This window comes from Gymnodraco acuticeps, unplaced genomic scaffold (genome assembly GCF_902827175.1).
Source record: "Gymnodraco acuticeps unplaced genomic scaffold, fGymAcu1.1, whole genome shotgun sequence".
Taxonomy (NCBI): Eukaryota; Metazoa; Chordata; class Actinopteri; order Perciformes; family Bathydraconidae; genus Gymnodraco; species Gymnodraco acuticeps.
The window spans coordinates 42,887-61,879 of NW_022989944.1; the positions used below are offsets into that span (position 1 = coordinate 42,887).

General features: G+C 41.1%; 1 pseudogene; it reads right to left on the reverse strand.

Annotated features, from left to right (window-relative positions):
* LOC117542509 overlaps positions 1-18,993 on the reverse strand; it is a 77,375-nt pseudogene that overhangs the window by 26,073 nt on the left and 32,309 nt on the right.

Sequence of the window (18,993 nt, forward strand, 5' to 3'; positions counted from 1 at the left end):
AATTACCTCAATCTTACGACCTTCCACCAACGTGCCGTGGAGCTTTTCCCGGGCTCTCTCTGCGTCCACGCCGGTCTCAAACGTCACGAAGCCGAAACCCTGCGGCACATAACAGATCGTGTTGGTGGTGAGGAACTACATCTAGTCACGTAAGATCAATTGTTTTGGCACGTAGGTTCAACACCGGCCTCAAACGCGTCGTATCTTTTAAGATTCTGAATAGTCATCAAAAAACGATATTAAAGAACGTTTTGATTTATACAAAAGAAGCTAAACATTACATTTGATGGACAATTATCCGACACACCAAAGTGGAAGTTGTGTTAAACATGAAGTGGTTTTGTTGCAGAAAATCACAATAAACACCAGTTATTATTTATTTATTTATTGTTTATTATCAGTTACACTGTGTTATTGTTAATTAACACAACAATATTCCTATAAAATGGCAAAAAACACTAAAATACTCTCAAAAAAGAGCTGTGTTTTTGTGTAAAAGTATTACTAAGTGTGAAATACATGTACAGCTAACACCGAGTCAGAACTGTTGAGTAGTTTCAGGGAATAAAACATCATCAGTGTGGCACTTACCTTTGAGCCCCTCTCATTGAAAATAATCTCTACATCCAGAATCTTCCCGTATTGCTGCAAACACACCAAAAGGGAAGACGTTAGCAAACAAGTACAAGCAGAGAAAACAGTCAATAACATCTTTGAGTTGTGTAAGATATCTTGTGACAGTGTGTGAGTTACAACACAAGGTGTCACTGTTACACAACTGCACACATTTCAATGAGTTTCCTTCCATGTCTTTGCATTGAAACACAGACATTTACCCCTACATGTAGCAAGAAGACATGCTCTGTTACTCGAGTGAAATGTACTTAAATAGAAAATATGAATATTCCCATCAGCATGTCTTAAAAGTGATGCGTTTTGGTGGCAGTGGCTCAGTCAGTAGGGGCTTGGACTGGGAGCCGTAGGGTCGCCGGTTCAAGTCCCCGACCAGACCTAAAATATGGAGTGTGGACTGCTACTTGGAGAGGCCCCAGTTTACCTCCTGCCCTGCCGTGGTGCCCTTGAGCAAGGCACCGGACACCCCCCATTGCTCCCCGGGCGCTGTACAATAGCTGCCCACTGCTCCTAGTACTAGACTCCTGGTACTAGGATGGGTTAGAAGCAGAGAACACATTTCACTGTGTGCTGTGTGCTCTGCATGTGAAACCATTAAAGAGGGGTTTCATCCCTCCAAATTCTCTCTCTCTATTCTCTTGAATGCAGTTTATAACATTCGCAATCTCATAAAACAAAGAAATGCAACAAATGATCCCAAGATTGGTGATAAGTGAACGAATAAACGTAATAAAACATGAACAATTAGTTGATTATCCGAGACTTTACGTCTATTTTCTACCAGAAAACTGCACATAACTCGACTGATATTGTCCCACTCATGCTAACACAAATGCTAACACACATAGCAGGCAGTTGTCCCCTTAAAGCAGCAACAAAACACCCATGAGGGTCTCTCCTTTGTGGTAGTTTGATTATATCGTCTGTCATTAAACCCCCTCGTGAGCAGGTGGTGGTCCCGCGGGGCGTCTAGACTGATTTATTGTCGCTATAAAAAAACAAAACAACATTCTCCACTTTCTTACCCCAAACATCTGCCTGAGGTCGGGGTCCCGGAAGCGGAAAGGGATGTTTGAGACGTGGAGGCGTTTGGGGGTCCCTTTGGCCTCCGAGGGGTCTCCCACGGATCCGCCTGAATCTCCTGATCCACACAGCACCCCCGCCTCACCCTGAGACACCTCCTCCGTCTTACCCTGTAGGGGGGAGAGAGGGAGAGCACATTTTAATGTATTAAACACATTTATTATCAGCCTTATCCTGCATAATAATACATAATTAATCTCTTTTTCTATTTTTCTGGTGGGTTTTTTCTTGTTTTTTTCAATAAATATTCTAGTTCATGTTCAAAAAGTATATTATTTATTGTCTTGTAAAGAAAACATGTTATTCTTGCTTTTGTTTAAAATGCTATTGTATAGATGTCGTAGTTGTACAAAGCTTTGGCGATACTGTATGTCATTACGGTTTTGCCAATAAAGCTATTTGAATGTAATTGAATTGAGTGCAGCTTGTGAGTCAAAGCTATTGTATACCTTCTTTTTAATGTAACCCTAATGGAAATGATGCAGAATGTACGAGTACACAATGCATTAAAGCTATTAGCGTACAGTCTTGATATCATCATGTAATAAAATTATCATTTCCACTGCATCTTAAAGGAAATGTGATTATGGAGCCAGCTCCGTGAGCCTGTACTTCGCTGCAGTATTTACAGCTGTGTCACCATGCTAACATGCTAACAAAGACAATGCTAACATGCTTTTGATTAGCAAGTAGCATGTTTATCAAATGTGACCTGCTCCATCGAAATCAGTCGCATTGACCCGAAGACACACTTTGAGTTGTATTCACTGTTGGAAAGAGGAGCTTCCTAGCTTTCTAATGATATCAGGATTGTTGTTGTACTCCAAATATTAAGCTAAATATATCACATTATATACTGACTGTCACCGAGTCATCGTTTTGAGAAAAAGGCCTTCAAAGTTTTCTCTTCTCTGGAATCCATCGATCTGATTGGTTATTAGCAAATGATCAAAGTACTACGGAGGGACGATATTTTGGTTTGGATTACTGGTCTGGGGGAAGCTTGTGTGTGTGTGTGTGTGTGTGTGTGTGTGTGTGTGTGTGTGTGTGTGTGTGTGTGTGTGTGTGTGTGTGTTTGTGTATTTTTGCATTTGTGTGTATTGTGTTTGTTTCCCGGGGAAAACCCTCACGAGAAACACCGGCTGTTGTTACGCCTGCTGTGACGTCAAGTTACTCCGTTCTCCGCTTGTAATTATGCCGAAGCTTCAAAGTTGTATTTATCTTCTGAATTTGCCGAAACAAGTTTAATATTCTGAAATCCAAGACTTTGTTGAATTGAAATCAGATGAAAACAAACTGTAACGGACCCTGCAGTGTTATCTATGATTACTCTACGCTTACATTGATAATGTCAGCGGAGGGAGGGGGGCGGCGCTGCGGAACAGCAGAGTGCGAGGGAGAGCTGTCTTCTTCCCTTTACAAGCTTCAAACATGTATTTATCGTTTGATTTTGGAAATAAAAGTTTCATATTCTGAAAGCCAAGACTTTGTTTATTTCAAATCAAACACCCGACCTATGTGGCCCAAAATCACACGTTGCAAATTTGTATTGGAGACGTTACAGTTTTTCTGAAGATCAACAAAACATAAATGACACATAACAAACATTTACAACAAAACAATGTTTACAATCTTAGTTTGACTTATTAGCATGCTAACAATTAAAGCAATTAAAAGTGGTAACGTGAGTTTGCCTCCGTAGAGCAAATAGCTCTCGTAAGCCAGGATTTATTTAATCAGTAAAGCACTAAAACTGCAATATTACTGAACACAAATATTACTTTATTTCACACAAAAATAAAAACACAATGTCCCATGAAGGCTTTTCTTTTTGCCGCTGCTTTTAATTGAACTATTCACATCTCACACTGCTCTGTAACTTTTATTCATGTACTGTGTTATTCATGTTTTATTATCTTTGCTTTTTATGTTTCTTAATGTCTTTCATTTTTGTAAAGCACTTTGAATTGCCTTGTGTTGAGATGAAAATCAGGAGCCCCTCACCACGCCCCTCTGAGAGAGATCTGGTTACAAAGAACTCAATGGTGCTCTAGGAGGAGATTCAGGTGATAAGGGGGGGGGGGGGGGTTTACCTTGGTTGCTGATTGGCTAATGGTTACACAAGACAACACATCATTATGACATCATCAAGTGGCCAAAATCTGATCAGCTCATTTTCAGACAGGTTTTTATAGAAATGGATCAGAACAAAAAGAGAGAGAATCTTTGTTCCTGAAACTTTCAGAGTCTCTTTCCACAGAGGGGACACATGTTGATGTAGAAGAGACATGAAGAAGAGGGGACACATGTTGATGTAGAAGAGACATGAAGAAGAGGGGACACATGTTGATGTAGAAGAGACATGAAGAAGAGGGGACACATGTTGATGTAGAAGATACGTGAAGAAGATGGGACACATGTTGATGAAGAAGAGACATGAAGAAGAGGGGACACATGTTGATGTAGAAGAGACATGAAGAAGAGGGGAAACATGTTGATGAAGAAGATACGTGAAGAAGATGGGACACATGTTGATGAAGAAGAGACATGAAGAAGAGGGGACACATGTTGATGTAGAAGAGACATGAAGAAGAGGGGACACATGTTGATGTAGAAGAGACATGAAGAAGAGGGGACACATGTTGATGTAGAAGAGACATGAAGAGAGGGGACACATGTTGATGTAGAAGAGACATGGAGAAGAGGGGACACATGTTGATGTAGAAGAGACATGAAGAAGAGGGGACACATGTTGATGTAGAAGAGACATGAAGAAGAGGGGACACATGTTGATGTAGAAGAGACATGGAGAAGAGGGGACACATGTTGATGTAGAAGAGACATGAAGAAGAGGGGACACATGTTGATGTAGAAGAGACGTGAAGAAGAGGGGACACATGTTGATGTAGAAGAGACATGAAGAAGAGGGGACACATGTTGATGTAGAAGAGACATGAAGAAGAGGGGACACATGTTGATGTAGAAGAGACATGAAGAAGAGGGGACACATGTTGATGTAGAAGAGACATGAAGAAGAGGGGACACATGTTGATGTAGAAGAGACATGAAGAAGAGGGGACACATGTTGATGTAGAAGAGACATGAAGAAGAGGGGACACATGTTGATGTAGAAGAGACATGAAGAAGAGGGGACACATGTTGATGTAGAAGAGACGTGAAGAAGAGGGGACACATGTTGATGTAGAAGAGACATGAAGAAGAGGGGACACATGTTGATGTAGAAAAGACATGAAGAAGAGGGGACACATGTTGATGCAGAAGAGACATGGAGAAGAGGGGACACATGTTGATGTAGAAGAGACATGAAGAAGAGGGGACACATGTTGATGTAGAAGAGACATGAAGAAGAGGGGACACATGTTGATGTAGAAGAGACATGAGAAGAGGGGGACACATGTTGATGTAGAAGAGACATGAAGAAGAGGGGACACATGTTGATGAAGAAGAGACATGAAGAAGAGGGGACACATGTTGATGTAGAAGAGACATGAAGAAGAGGGGACACATGTTGATGTAGAAGAGACATGAAGAAGAGGGGACACATGTTGATGTAGAAGAGACATGAAGAAGAGGGGACACATGTTGATGAAGAAGAGACATGAAGAAGAGGGGACACATGTTGATGTAGAAGAGACATGAAGAAGAGGGGACACATGTTGATGAAGAAGAGACATGAAGAAGAGGGGACACATGTTGATGTAGAAGAGACATGAAGAAGTGGATTTTGCATAAAAGTCTTCATGCTTACGTTGTTGTTGGGGGAGGCAGAGGGGCTGCCTACGATGGCCCCGGCCCCCACCTCTGCTGGGCTTTGGACCCCGGCAGCGAACATGGCCGCAGGGACGAACTCTGCGCCTGGCAGCCCGTTCTGAGGAGGGGGGGGGAGGGGGGAACGCTGCGAAGGGAGGGGCCACCAATCCCTCCTGTCCTCCTGTCGAATCCTGAGCGCCCTGAAGGAGAGAGGGGGACAAGTTAACATATGTGAGCAGTGCCTATAGGTAAAGTGCGTTTATGCCTCTGGCTTTTATTTCTACTTGAGATGTGTGTGATGTGTTCTGCTGTTATGTGTGTTCCTCTCGGGACTCCACGTGCTCTGTGTTTTGTTTTTATGTTGACCTTACATTTCTGCCTCATGTGGTTATTGTATTCATGTTTGTGCTCTTAAGTTTTAACTTTTGTTCTTTCTTGTGAAGCACTTAGTGAAATCTATTTCTGTGAAAGGGGCTATAATAAATAAACGTATTATTATTATTTATATAGCACATTGTTAGACACAGAGGCAATTCAAAGTGCTTTAAATAACGTGTGTTAATAACTTCCTATTTATTTGTTTATTTATTTGTTGTTTTTTATTACAAATGTATTTCTTTAAGAAAATAAAATATATATACCGTATATGTTAATAATTTAGTTTTGTAGGGTAGTGTTTTTAGCCTCGACTTAAAATAACTGGTGAAGAGCGTCCTGAAGGGGGAGAAAAGAGGGGGTTTAAACCCTGCCCCCCCCTCCACATTACATTACACATCTCTCTCAGAGTTCTCAGTCAGCCGAGCATGAAATATTTACAGAAAACACATCTATTATGAAGACGGAGAATACATACAAAGACGCTTACATGGTTCGAACGGGAGATAAAAACACTAACTGTGCCTCGTCACCCGTGACATGTTTACCACTGCTGCATTGTGGGAAACATGTTCCTGTTTATTTGTAGGATTTCTATTAGACTTCATCTATAATTCAGATTCCCACGCGTTCAGCCCTCAGGATCTGATTCTGTCCGCACCGTTACAACTGTATCAGCAGCAGGATCATCTGCAGAGGCTGCCCTGATCTGCCCTGAAGTGTGTGTGTGTGTGTGTGTGTGTGTGTGTGTGTGTGTGTGTATGTGTGTTTGTTAGTGTGTGTGTGTGTGTGTGTGTATATATATATATATATATATCAAATCAAGTTTTATTTAATAGCACATTTATAAACGATTTTTGGTCGAGCCAAAGTGCTGTACATATAATAAAAATAGCCAACAGTGGAGACAAGATATATATATATATATGTGTGTGTATATATATGTGTGTGTGTGTGTATGTCTGCAATGTTGCTCGCTTCAATCACTGCACACACTCAAGGGCATCTTGGACCTAACCAAGTCTGTTTGCAGCAAATAGTTAGATAGGAACATGTTCATTCTTGTATTGATGTGTTTTATGTATATTTTATCAGTTATTTTCTGCACAATAATGAATAATTTATATTGTTATTGATTTTAAGAAAGGGGTTAAGAAATGGGACGGGGAGGGGGGGGGGTTGTTTATGTTGAATTTGTGCAAAAATGCTTGTATTTCTTTACTTGTAAAGAAAGTAATTTTCTTTTGTTCCACAACAATTTATTCCAAATGTATATGTTCGAAGATGTAATTATATCTCGATATATAGTGTAGTTTATTTCTAGTCTTATCATTTTTATTGTAAAATGCCATTTACGCTGCTGCACCACAAAAATGTCCCAAATTGGGATCAATAAAGTACTTCTTATCTTATCTTAGTATACGGAAAGGCAAGGCAAGTTTATCTATATAGCTCCTTTCAACACAAGGCCATTCAAAGTGCTTTCCAAAAATGACATTAAGAGCATTGCTTTGTCAATACTAATGTCATTATAGTCATGCCAATGTAGCTTTGTGAATTCAACTTAAATTGAAACGAACAGGAGAAAAACGAAGGAAGGTTTTAAAGAACAAACCGCGAGGTCAAGACACACATCTTCTCCCATCAGAGCTCTAACGGCTTGGATATGGGCCGGGTGAAGCCGGGAGACAGGCGGTCTCCAGACGGCCTTTTTAATTAGACAGAATAAGTGCGATGCCGCAAAGCAAACCCTCCTCTTCCTCTAATCCTACAGGCCGACTGCTCACTCTCATCCTGCAGAAAAACCGCCAGCTGAGGCTAAAAATCCCATCTGCAACACAGACAGCTTCTGGGGTCTGCGTCCAAAAGATAAAGCAGGAAAGAAATCTGGTAAACTCGTCCGCTGACACTTTTTATTGCGGCGAGGATGAATGTACGTTATGGAGGAATGTGTGAAAGCGCAGCATGTGCTACGGTTTCTGACAGGACGCATCAAAAGGATGCTCAAAGGGAGACGGTAACACGTTGACATTCATTGGTGAGGCATTAGCCAACAGGGCATAAGAGTATATATAAGTGTTCTTGTTAGGACATGTGGGCTTTAAGCGTGCACTAACCTGTACTCAAAGGGTGTGTCCCTTATGCAAAGTATAGCCTGGGGGTTACTCACGTACACACACATTCATACCCAACATGCTGGGTAAAGGCAGAGGTGAGAAGTAGTGGAGTACAAACACTTTGTTACTGTACTTAAGTACATTTCTTACTTTACTCCACTACTTATTTTTCTGACGACTTTCTACTTTTACTTCCTACATGTTGAACCCAAATACCTGTACTTTCTACTTCTTACATGTTGAACACAAATACCTGTACTTTCTACTTCTTACATGTTGAACTCAAATACCTGTACTTTCTACTTCTTACATGTTGAACACAAATACCTGTACTTTCTACTTCTTACATGTTGAACACAAATACCTGTACTTTCTACTTCTTACATGTTGAACACAAATACCTGTACTTTCTACTTCTTACATGTTGAACCCAAATACCTGTACTTTCTACTTCTTACATGTTGAACTCAAATACCTGTACTTTCTACTTCTTACATGTTGAACACAAATACCTGAACTTTCTACTTCTTACATGTTGAACACAAATACCTGTACTTTCTACTTCTTACATGTTGAACACAAATACCTGTACTTTTTACTTCTCACATGTTGAACTCAAATACCTGTACTTTCTACTTCTCTCATTTTCCAAACAGCTGGTTCCTTTAGTTTGAATGTGTGTTTGATGCGTGATCATTATTATTTAGAGTCATTGCGTGCCTATTGATTTGAACACGATCCGTGTATCCATCATTTCCTGCTCTTCTCTAAAGAAGAGGGACCAATGAAAACGTTGTCATGTTGCCGTTGTTCAGCATGGAAACATTCATTAGCTAACAATGACATTATTGTTCTATTAAAATAAAGGGAGGTCAGGTACTCTTTAAAACAGCTGCTAGCTATGGGTACTTTTTACTGAAGTACATTTCAAAGCCCTCTTTACTTTGACTTGAGTAAAGAAGTTTAGTCAGTACATCTACTTCTACCAGAGTATGTTTAAACACGAGTATCTGTACTTCTACTTGAGTAAAGGATGTGTGTACTTTTGCCATCTCTGGGTAAAGGCATAGAAACTGAGTATTTAGAGATTGATTACACAAGGAGGGATTGAGACTTCATTATGTACAAACAAGAGTGCTAATTCATGTTTTAAGTCTCACATAATCAGAGTCAAAGAGGGTTTGATTTCATTCTGATTTGATAAATAAATAAAATGTACTGGACTGGGTCTCCATGACCTAGGGATGCACCAATGTTCATGTTTTCACTTTATTAAAGCTTTTATTGAGGTTTACAAATGACGCTTTGAATGTCTGTCACATTTTATAACTTTCGTAAAAATGTTGAGAAAAATCCTTAATTTCTTTGTAATCCGCTTTTTTACTTTGATGAATAAAACTCATTGCGTGCCATTCTTTGTGTGCTGAGAGTGTGAGGACAAACTTTCTTTTGACCGCAGTAAAAATGCTGTTTTGGAAAATATGAACACTAACAAATATTTTTTGAGGCAGAGTAGTTGGTTGGAAATGATTATCTATCTTTTCTCAATATTTTGACATTGACCTGGACTTATTGGAGAAGTTTTAACTGCAGACAGAATAACTACTAAAGCCACAAAAAAGCTTTGCCGCATTTAATATGTTGAGAAACAACTCATATCAACATGAGTGAAACTTAAAACATTAACGTACATACTTCAAATATTTACAAAAACCCGGGGACACTATATCTCAATATATAACATGTCTTTTATACTATTTACAGTGGTGTATTAGTATTATTAAGATATAATAGCTGGATTGCACACTTGTAAAGGATTTGGCTGCTGCTGATGAAGTCCTATTATCATCATGTGCTCTGCAGAATATGCTTAATGGCGCTAGAGAAGCAGCTCATGGCTCTTACAAGCTATTTTGTTTATTCTACTCCAAGTTTCCTAGCTGAAAAATAAACTGCCATGTCTGAGCCAACTGGACCACAACACAATGCTCCCACATGTGCAAAACACATATAGAGACTAGAGGCAGTCCAGAAAAAGCTGTGAGGGGCTGAACACGGGAGAAGCCCTGTGATACACGAGAATGATTCCATTTCAATTATGGTATGTGCTTTATCTATTCTGCTTCTTGGGGGTTTCCCTTATGTGCATGTTAATGGTCTTCAGAGGCTAAAATCCCAAAGTTAGGGTTAGACTCCTTTGTTTACTTCGGTATCAAAATGAAATCACTAGATAGGCGCTTTCACACCGGAGTACTTTTCCCAGTATAGTTCCGATATAGTTCCGAAAATGTGCGTTCACACCAAAAATATCCGGAACTAGAATTTAGTTCATGAGAACCTTTCCACCCCCTTTTCTGCTAGAGAGCAGGTACTTTCATGGGAGAAAAAGGTTCCTATGTCTGATTGGCTGGGCGGATTGCAAACCACGCCCCGTAAAACTCTGAAAAGTTTTGTGAAGCCGCCATTTTATTTTCCTCGCATTAGCATTAGCATTATTAGCATTAGCCCAGCGCACAAACGGAGAGAGACTAACTTATGGCAACACAAAAGAAAACATTGGAGCGGTGGAGATGAGGAGGTGCCGGCGAGTCCCAGCAGCTTCGACTGAAGCCAGTCCCCAACTCTGGGGACTTCCGGCCGGGGACTTTGGGTGGCAGTATACGCCGTGAAGTTTTTTGCGGCCTGCCAGTAAACCCAAAGCAGAAGAAGAAGAAGTGACGTCAGCGGCTTCATTTGACTAATCCTCCCTCAGGGAACTTATTCCGGTGTGAACGCGATCTGCTCTTTAGTTCATGAGAACTAAAGAGTTCTCATGAACTAAGTACGGCAAAGTACTTGGTTTGAAAGCGCCTTATGGAACACTCGCGCTTCTATTGGCTAGCGCTCCAACACATTGTACGTGATAGGCTAAGGGGCGGGACATCTCTAAGCAGTTGACCAATCACAACAGAGCCGGCCAGCTAACCAATCAGAGCAGACTGGGCTCTGGTTTCAGACAGAGGGTGAAAAGAGGTGCTGCAGCACAGGCAGTATGAGAAAAATAAAGAGCTTTTTGAACATTAAAGCATGGAAACATGTAGTAGAGACACCAACTGGTATTAACAACCTTAACTGAGCATAAAAGGGCCCCTTTAAGTGTCTTAAATATAAACCATCCACCTAGAACTTCATTATCATTTAAGGGGGTTTTCTTTACCTAACCAAATATTAACAATAATGATTTTTTGCTAGTTTAACTATAGTAACTGACAGTGGGTCGGGTGAATTTATGAACTAATAAAAAGGCAGGCGGATGGAAGTCGTCAGTTGATAAAAAAGCAGAAGATAAAACCCCATTAAATCCACACAGGCATTCCTGACCCGCTGACTGAGGAGCAGCCCGGCCATACATGGCAGCATCATATAGTCCAGAAGAGAGAGGGGGGGGGAGAAAGGAAAAAATAAATAATGGAAAAATAAATGGGGGGGGGTTTAACTGGAGGGGGATTATGGGAAATCATGACACGGTGCATTAGAGTATCTGGTGCAAACTTTCCACAGATAAGAACAAGGGGGGGATAACATGAGATAAAAAGCAAGAAATGTTTTCAATCTGATACAAACAAATAGAACCATCTGGAGGGATACCTATTCATCCATACACTCCCCCCCCCCCCACAGGCAGCAGTTGTGTTACCTGAGACACCATATGTTTTTGATGATGAGGGGGAGGATGGGAGGTCCTTTTTTTCACTGCAAACCTTTTCAAGCGTGTCTGTCTGCAGCCTCTAACCACGCAGATTGAAGCAGAACCTAACCTGCTACTGAAACTCATCAAATATGCAAATTCATAACAATTCATTTATCCATTTAGTATCTGCAAGGTTGCCAGTTTAAGTGTAGGGGAAAAAAAAACTCTTTTTACAGCTTCTTCTCCCTCTTTTCTCCCCCCTCCCCCTCTTCCCTCTTCTTGCCTGCCACGCTTGATGAAAGCCAGAGGGAGACATCTTCTTTTTTTTTTCACCCTCTTAAAAACCACACACACCCTCCCCTCAAGTCATTAAAGATTTTTCTACAGCACTGAAATGTCAATCAAACGTAGGCCACCGCCCACCTCCTTATATGGTCGCCTCTGTAGAGAAACTGCTGTCTCTGCTTCCTGACTTTGAGCCAATCAGATTACACAGAAGCTGCTCCTTAGATATATGTCGATAAAGTGGTGCAGGGATGCCGTATTATGTAGGCCAGCCTGGGAGCTCAAATCAAAAGGGCTGCCTCAGCAAAAAGCCAATGAGATTTTTCCACTGGATCTCAGAATACTGCAGAAAAAAATAAGATCTGTGGCTAATAAACGTTTATGATACTAATACATTTTGTTCAGCAGGATAATCTCAACATATTGACACCACTTTTGTGATTTTTAGAGCATTAATGCAATGTCCAGAGGTAAAAAGCTAACGTTAGGCTATAAAGGAACTACAGCACGGTCACATGACTTCATGTCACCACCGCTAAGCTAAAGGTGGCTAATGTTGGGCTATAAAGGAACTACAGCACGGTCACATGACTTCACACCACCGCTAAGCTAAAGGTGGCTAATGTTGGGCTATAAAGGAACTAAAGCACGGTCACATGACTTCAGAACACCACCGCTAAGCTAAAGGCGGCTAATGTTGGGCTATAAAGGAACTACAGCACGGTCACATGACTTCAGAACACCACCGCTAAGCTAAAGGAGGCTAATGTTGGGCTATAAAGGAACTAAAGCACGGTCACATGACTTCAGAACACCACCGCTAAGCTAAAGGTGGCTAATGTTGGGCTACAAAGGAACTACAGCACGGTCACATGACTTCAGAACACCACCGCTAAGCTAAAGGAGGCTAATGTTGGGCTATAAAGGAACTACAGCACGGTCACATGACTTCATGTCACCACCGCTAAGCTAAAGGAGGCTAATGTTGGGCGAGATGACGTTGGCAAACTCTGTTTCTAAGATGCATATAATCTTCAGCCATTCACTAGTGGGGAATTTACTGACAAAAATGTTAAATCTCTATAGCGTGTGGTATCAACAGACCATATTTCAGACATACTTCAAGACGACTGGATGGGCTAAAATGCTAACTAATTTCCTGGGTTTAGGACTCATCTCTGCACCACTTTATAACAGATTGTTATTAGGCAAGAAACATTTAAATGAGACCTCTATTGAAGCTCCTAAACCTTAAGGCAAAAACAATGCTGTCTGTCAGTGTCAGTCGCTCGGAGTCTGACGGTGCTGACGTCTGTGACACACAGCTCGTCTGTTTGTGACAGATCAGATAATCATTACCATCATCAGCGTCATAATGATAATCTCACTGACAGGACTTTCTCTGACACTACAACAACTGTAAAATAAACTAATATGCACAAATCTGATTAGTTTTTCTTTGCACAAACTACAACAGACAAAAAAACATATTCAGTTATTACAATTAAAAACAAGGATTGTGGTCTTGTTGTTTTTTCTGTTTCAACATGGCTTGCTGGTGCAATAACAGAACAACAAAAGAACAAAAGAACAGCACTCGCAAGGCTGTTGTTATTGTTCTGGCTTTCCCACACAGCTGCTCATAAAAAGACCACCCACTGTTGGTCAAACAACACAAGATATCTGAAGAAATTCTCAGTCTATTACTATTTCTGTGTTATTTCCTGACATTGTAAAACCGATTTATTGTCTTATTGAGAACATAATCAGCTGATGAATTGATAACTGATTTTAAGAGTAACTGGAATTAGTTTGTTAAGTTTTATATATATATATACACACACACATATAAATAGCATATGTTGTATACATTTTGTAGGCTGGCATATCAAAAGTACACTGATTACAATTAATTAGGAAACCTGAAAAGTAGCATTACCCCTTTAAATATGAAGGTATTGCTCATACCTAACCACTGATTGACATTCACACTTAAAGTGTAATATGTAAACTGCAGTATGTCATTTAGGGCAAATAGAGGGCTAAAGGGGAAATGACGCCTTTGACAGGAAACAATATCAAATGCACCGCTACCTTGGATAAAATCACACATCTCTTTCTCTCTGTTGAACGTTGTTGGAGACATGTAGGATGTACATATAGGATGTGGGAATATGACTTGCTAAACAGGAATTTACCCGACCATCACATCCAACACAGAAGCAGAATGAGCATTAGGGAAAGAATATTCAATTCTAATTTGTTTTACTAATATTGCAATTGTTTTTTGATACAAAATATGTTGAAAAATACATCAGAATGAACATAGTGTGATTTTCTAACAGGATTTGCATCAACAATAATTTCTTATTAAGCCACAGAATGTTGTTTGTAGGAATGGACTTCCCAGCAGCTCCAAAACACCTAATTCCAACAATTGTACATATTTAGCTTTTACCAAATATTGTGCTTGCTATGATTTGGATAATGCATTCGTCCGTGTTGCAATTACGAGTACATTTGAATAAATTGTGCACCCTAATGAGCTTTATCCCCCTTACACCGAGGATCCATAAAACCAATACTAAAAGACAACAAAGAGATATATTGAATAATGTTATACGCATGTTGCAGTGCTAGACCCATGAGAATAATTCAGTACATTCCCATGATGCTCATTCTGAGCGTACGCAGCAAGATGGGGATTTTTTTTCACGACATCTGCAGAAAAGGATCAATTTAAACCCCAGCAGCACGGAGAGAGTGCTGCAGTGTCAGCTGAGGCTACGCTGTCAGCAGCAACAACACCATGCAGCGGAGCGGACATAAAGGATGCTGCAGACATTAACTGCACCTATATGTGTGCATTGCATCGCTAGAAATGCGTCTTTCTTCATGTTCAGTGGATCAAGGAGGTTCTAAACAATGTGAAGTTGTTAATAAAATATGGAGCCTGATCAGATGAGTCCTTTTGGTTCATATTATTCCTATTGTAAAAATCGTTTAGCTTACAGTTTTCCCTTATTAATAATTTTTTTGTGCGTAATTTTGTTTCTTCCCTGAGGCAGGGTGGGGATGGGATGTTTAAAATAGAAAACTGAAATTGAGCATTATGTTTCTGTCCCCATCTTATTCTGTAATTGTATATTTTGTACTTTTAATGCTCAATAAAATATATGCATATTTAAAAATAAAAATAAACAAGTCTTTCTGTGTGATTGTACGTGTGCTTTGCTGTGAGGTAACAGCACTGCGTTCAGCCCTGAGCGGCGGCGGCAGTTAGAGGAGCATAATGGCGCGTTTCCACTGCAGGCCTAGCTCGGCCTCGCTCGGTTTGGTTAGGCCTTATTAGGCCCGGCTCACTTTAATGCTGCGCTTCCATTACAGTTTAGGAACTGGGGCAGTTACTATAGTAACGCAGTGTAGGCGGAGCCGTGACGTCATCTTCAATGAGAGCCCCAGAAAAACAACACAGCCGTTAGCTCTTAGCACTCAGAGCTCACAGCTCTTCATATCTGTTCAGAAACTAGACAAAAGTTAAACAAGTACAAACCACAGACTGCCTGTGTCATGGCGAATACAGTCGCTGGTTTGTTTATGTCTGTATAGGCCGTTGTTGTGAGTGTGGACGGTCGGAGCATATATAACGTTAGCTTAGCCAAGCTCCATTTAGAAAACACGTATTTTAAAAGGGTTTTTCGCCTGCCGTCTGTCTGCAGACTTGTCAAAGCATTAATTCATGGTTTTTACTAACCGGTATCAGTATGTTGTTACTTCGGCATCATTTTGAAACGTGTATTACAATTAAATCACGGTCAAATATGTTCATCTTGTTGTAGTTGTAGCCCCCTTGCCAGCGATTCTCTCTAGTTTAGCATACTCAGCCCGACTCAGCCTGGTTGTTCCTGGCCCTAGAACCACGATTTAGTCGGGCCAGAAAAAAGGTGAAAAAGTAGCCCCGGGCCAAAACTAGGCCAAGTGGAAACGCAACCAAAAACGGGCCCCGCACGGCTCGGCACGCTTAAAGCGAGCTACCCGCTGCAGTGGAAACGCGCCATTAGTGTCGGACAATATCATCACGGCTGTATGAGCAGAGAGAAAACATTTAACCCTGAGGTGGAGCGGTGCCACGCAATGCATTAAGGCACCAATAGTGAGGTGTGTGCACTTTGGTTTAGTGCTGAATCTGTGCTTAGACTGTGGTTCAGTCCATTCCTAATGTAAGAGCTGCTACTCACAAGAAAACCTCCGTAAGTCCATGGATGACTACATGGAAGAAGCTAAAGGAAGTGGTGCTAATTAGTTAGCATTTTAGCCCTTTCTGTTCCATCTTCTCAAAGTCAATGCTTTTAGAAATGAGCTTGTGGTTAGGTGTCTGAAATCTGAGGTCTGCGCAGAAGAGATTTTTACGTTTTGTTCTACGACATAAAATAATTCAGTAAATCGTCTTAAGTGTGTGATGTTAGTGTCTAAATGAGACGACTAAACGACAACGCGCATAACATTAGCCACATTTAGCTTAGCTGTGGTGACATGAACCAATGTGACCGTATGGAGTTTATTTATACACTAAATGTTTAACTCTGGCGATTAAATTCATACTACTTTTCTAATTATTGAAGCATAAATCAAATCACCAGAAGTAAAAGCTAATGTTGGCTTTGAACACACCACCTCTGAGCAAAAGGCGGCTAATGCTAGCTTAACGGTTTACGCTTCAACAATGATATACGTGATTTTAATATCCAGAGATTACCCTGTTGATGAAAATGTGGAAGTATATTAAACGTGTGTTAGCCACGTAACTTCATTTCTGCGATATTCCAGTTCTTGCAATGCCAACTTCTGGGTCTGCCTAAAGAAATACATCATCTCTGCTGCACTCTATGCGCAGTTGGCAGTGTAAATCCTCTTGTTTTAAGCTGACACAGCAAAACCAACAGGTACCTGTCAACATAAGGAGGGGTGTGGCGCAGTGGATAGAGCGTTGGTGTTCGGATCAAGTGGCACAGGTTCAAACCCCACAGCATGTCGTTGTGTCCCTGAGACACTTAACCCCAAATTGCTCCTGTGGGGATTGCCCACAGTATTGAGTATGTAAATCGCTTTGGATTAAAGCGTCTAACAAGTAACATGTAATGTAACATGTTATGAGAGGCAGCTGTACAACGCTGTCCCTTTCTCACACACACACACACACACACACACACACACACACACACACACACACACACACACACACACACACACACACACACACACACACACACCACACACACACACACACACACACACACACACACACACACACACACACACACACACACACACACACACACACACACAGAACCCTGAGGGGGAGGCACTTGGGTGTGGAACTTGTAAATTCCTTGAAGGCCTGTCGTACAGGCTAACCAAGCAGTGTTGTTGAGATAATATGGGAGGTGTAGATATAGGCAGCCTAAGCACTCACACTTGCAAACCACTCAGTGTATAAGGATTGACTCCTTTCCTCGAAGGCTCAAAGCTAAGCAGGTGGGTTAAAGGGATGATGCAACACCTCTGGACCTCTGAAGATACACTGAGAGAATCAGCGAGAGGGGGGACAAAACGCGCTGAATGTGCACATGTGTCATCGGCAAATCAGGAACGTTTGCAAAGTCACCACATCAACAGGCTATAATCAATCTGCACACATCTTGTAACAACAAACATTTAACACAATATATATGTTTATGTACTATCAACCTGTCCTAATTCAAAGAAAGAATCATTACTAGCTTGACACGGGACATCATTGTTTAATTGACAAAGTGCAGAAATCCCTCTGGTTGGTTGCAGGTGCAGTGATTGCTTACCTGCCTACATTGAGGAAGTTATATCCCCAGTGGAAATTAAAATACAGATAAGGAACCTGGTGCCAAAAGTGCGTCAAGTGAAGTGAAATGAGGCACAAAGAGTAAACAGCAACTCTTATCTGAACGTTAAAGTACAGCATGGAGAGTTGTCACCCAAAACAGTGGACTGTACCATACGGGTTTACGTATGCAATGAGCCTGGTGGTGTTTCACCTTTAAAGTGCATTCCCACATGGAACCAACACCCCTTTACACCCGTCTATTTACTACCATCATCCTCCATTTGGGGTCATATCCTTTCAAGAGCACTAATCTGTTAACCCTAAAACGGCAGGAGGAAGAACAAATGGTAGGGGGAGGAGAGGAAGAGTAAAAAGACAACCTCTACTACACGATGTTAAAGCAGGTATCTGTTTTAAATGTTGTTAAAGGACATGTGCACATGCATGAAGACTAGGGTCTGTTACCAAAAGACTGTTGTAGCTGTGTGTTCATCAACAGCAGCTCTGCGTATCTGTTGTGCTAAAAGAAAGGGGGGTACAAAAGTACTCATGGCAACAACTGCTGTGTGTGTGTGTGTGTGTGTGTGTGTGTGTGTGTGTGTGTGTGTGTGTGTGTGTGTGTGTGTGTGTGTGTGTGTGTGTGTGTGTGTGTGTGTGTGTGTGGAAACAACTGTGCCTTGGCACCTGTCTCCCTTAATCCGCAGACAGATGAAATTTAAACTGCACGGACCGCTTGGATGACAACGTGGAATCGTTCGGCAAAACCTCGGCCTCGTCACCCCTCTGTGTGCACTTGACGTGACATGACACACGCACAGACATGTGGAATATAACATGACACATGTGTGCAGTCGAGCAGTATGGGATGTACATGCATGTCGACGCAGGGGAGGACTTTGCCATCTGGTGTCTGAATGCACCTCCATAAAATCAAAGCAAGCAAGGCCCCCTGAAGGCCCAGAGGAACCCAGAGGAGAACATGCTAGAACAGAGACGGAGAACCTCAGGCTGTGTCTTAAAGTAGCACAGACACACCCACTGTATGATAAGAGAAGCTTGGCACATTTTAACTGTACATCATAAATCAAAATTCAGCTTTTTAGAACAGCTTTTAATCTGTAATTATTGTAGTGTTTTATATATTTTAAGTGTGTTGTTTTTATAAACGCTAGCAAGTCTCTTTGAGTACAATGAAAAGC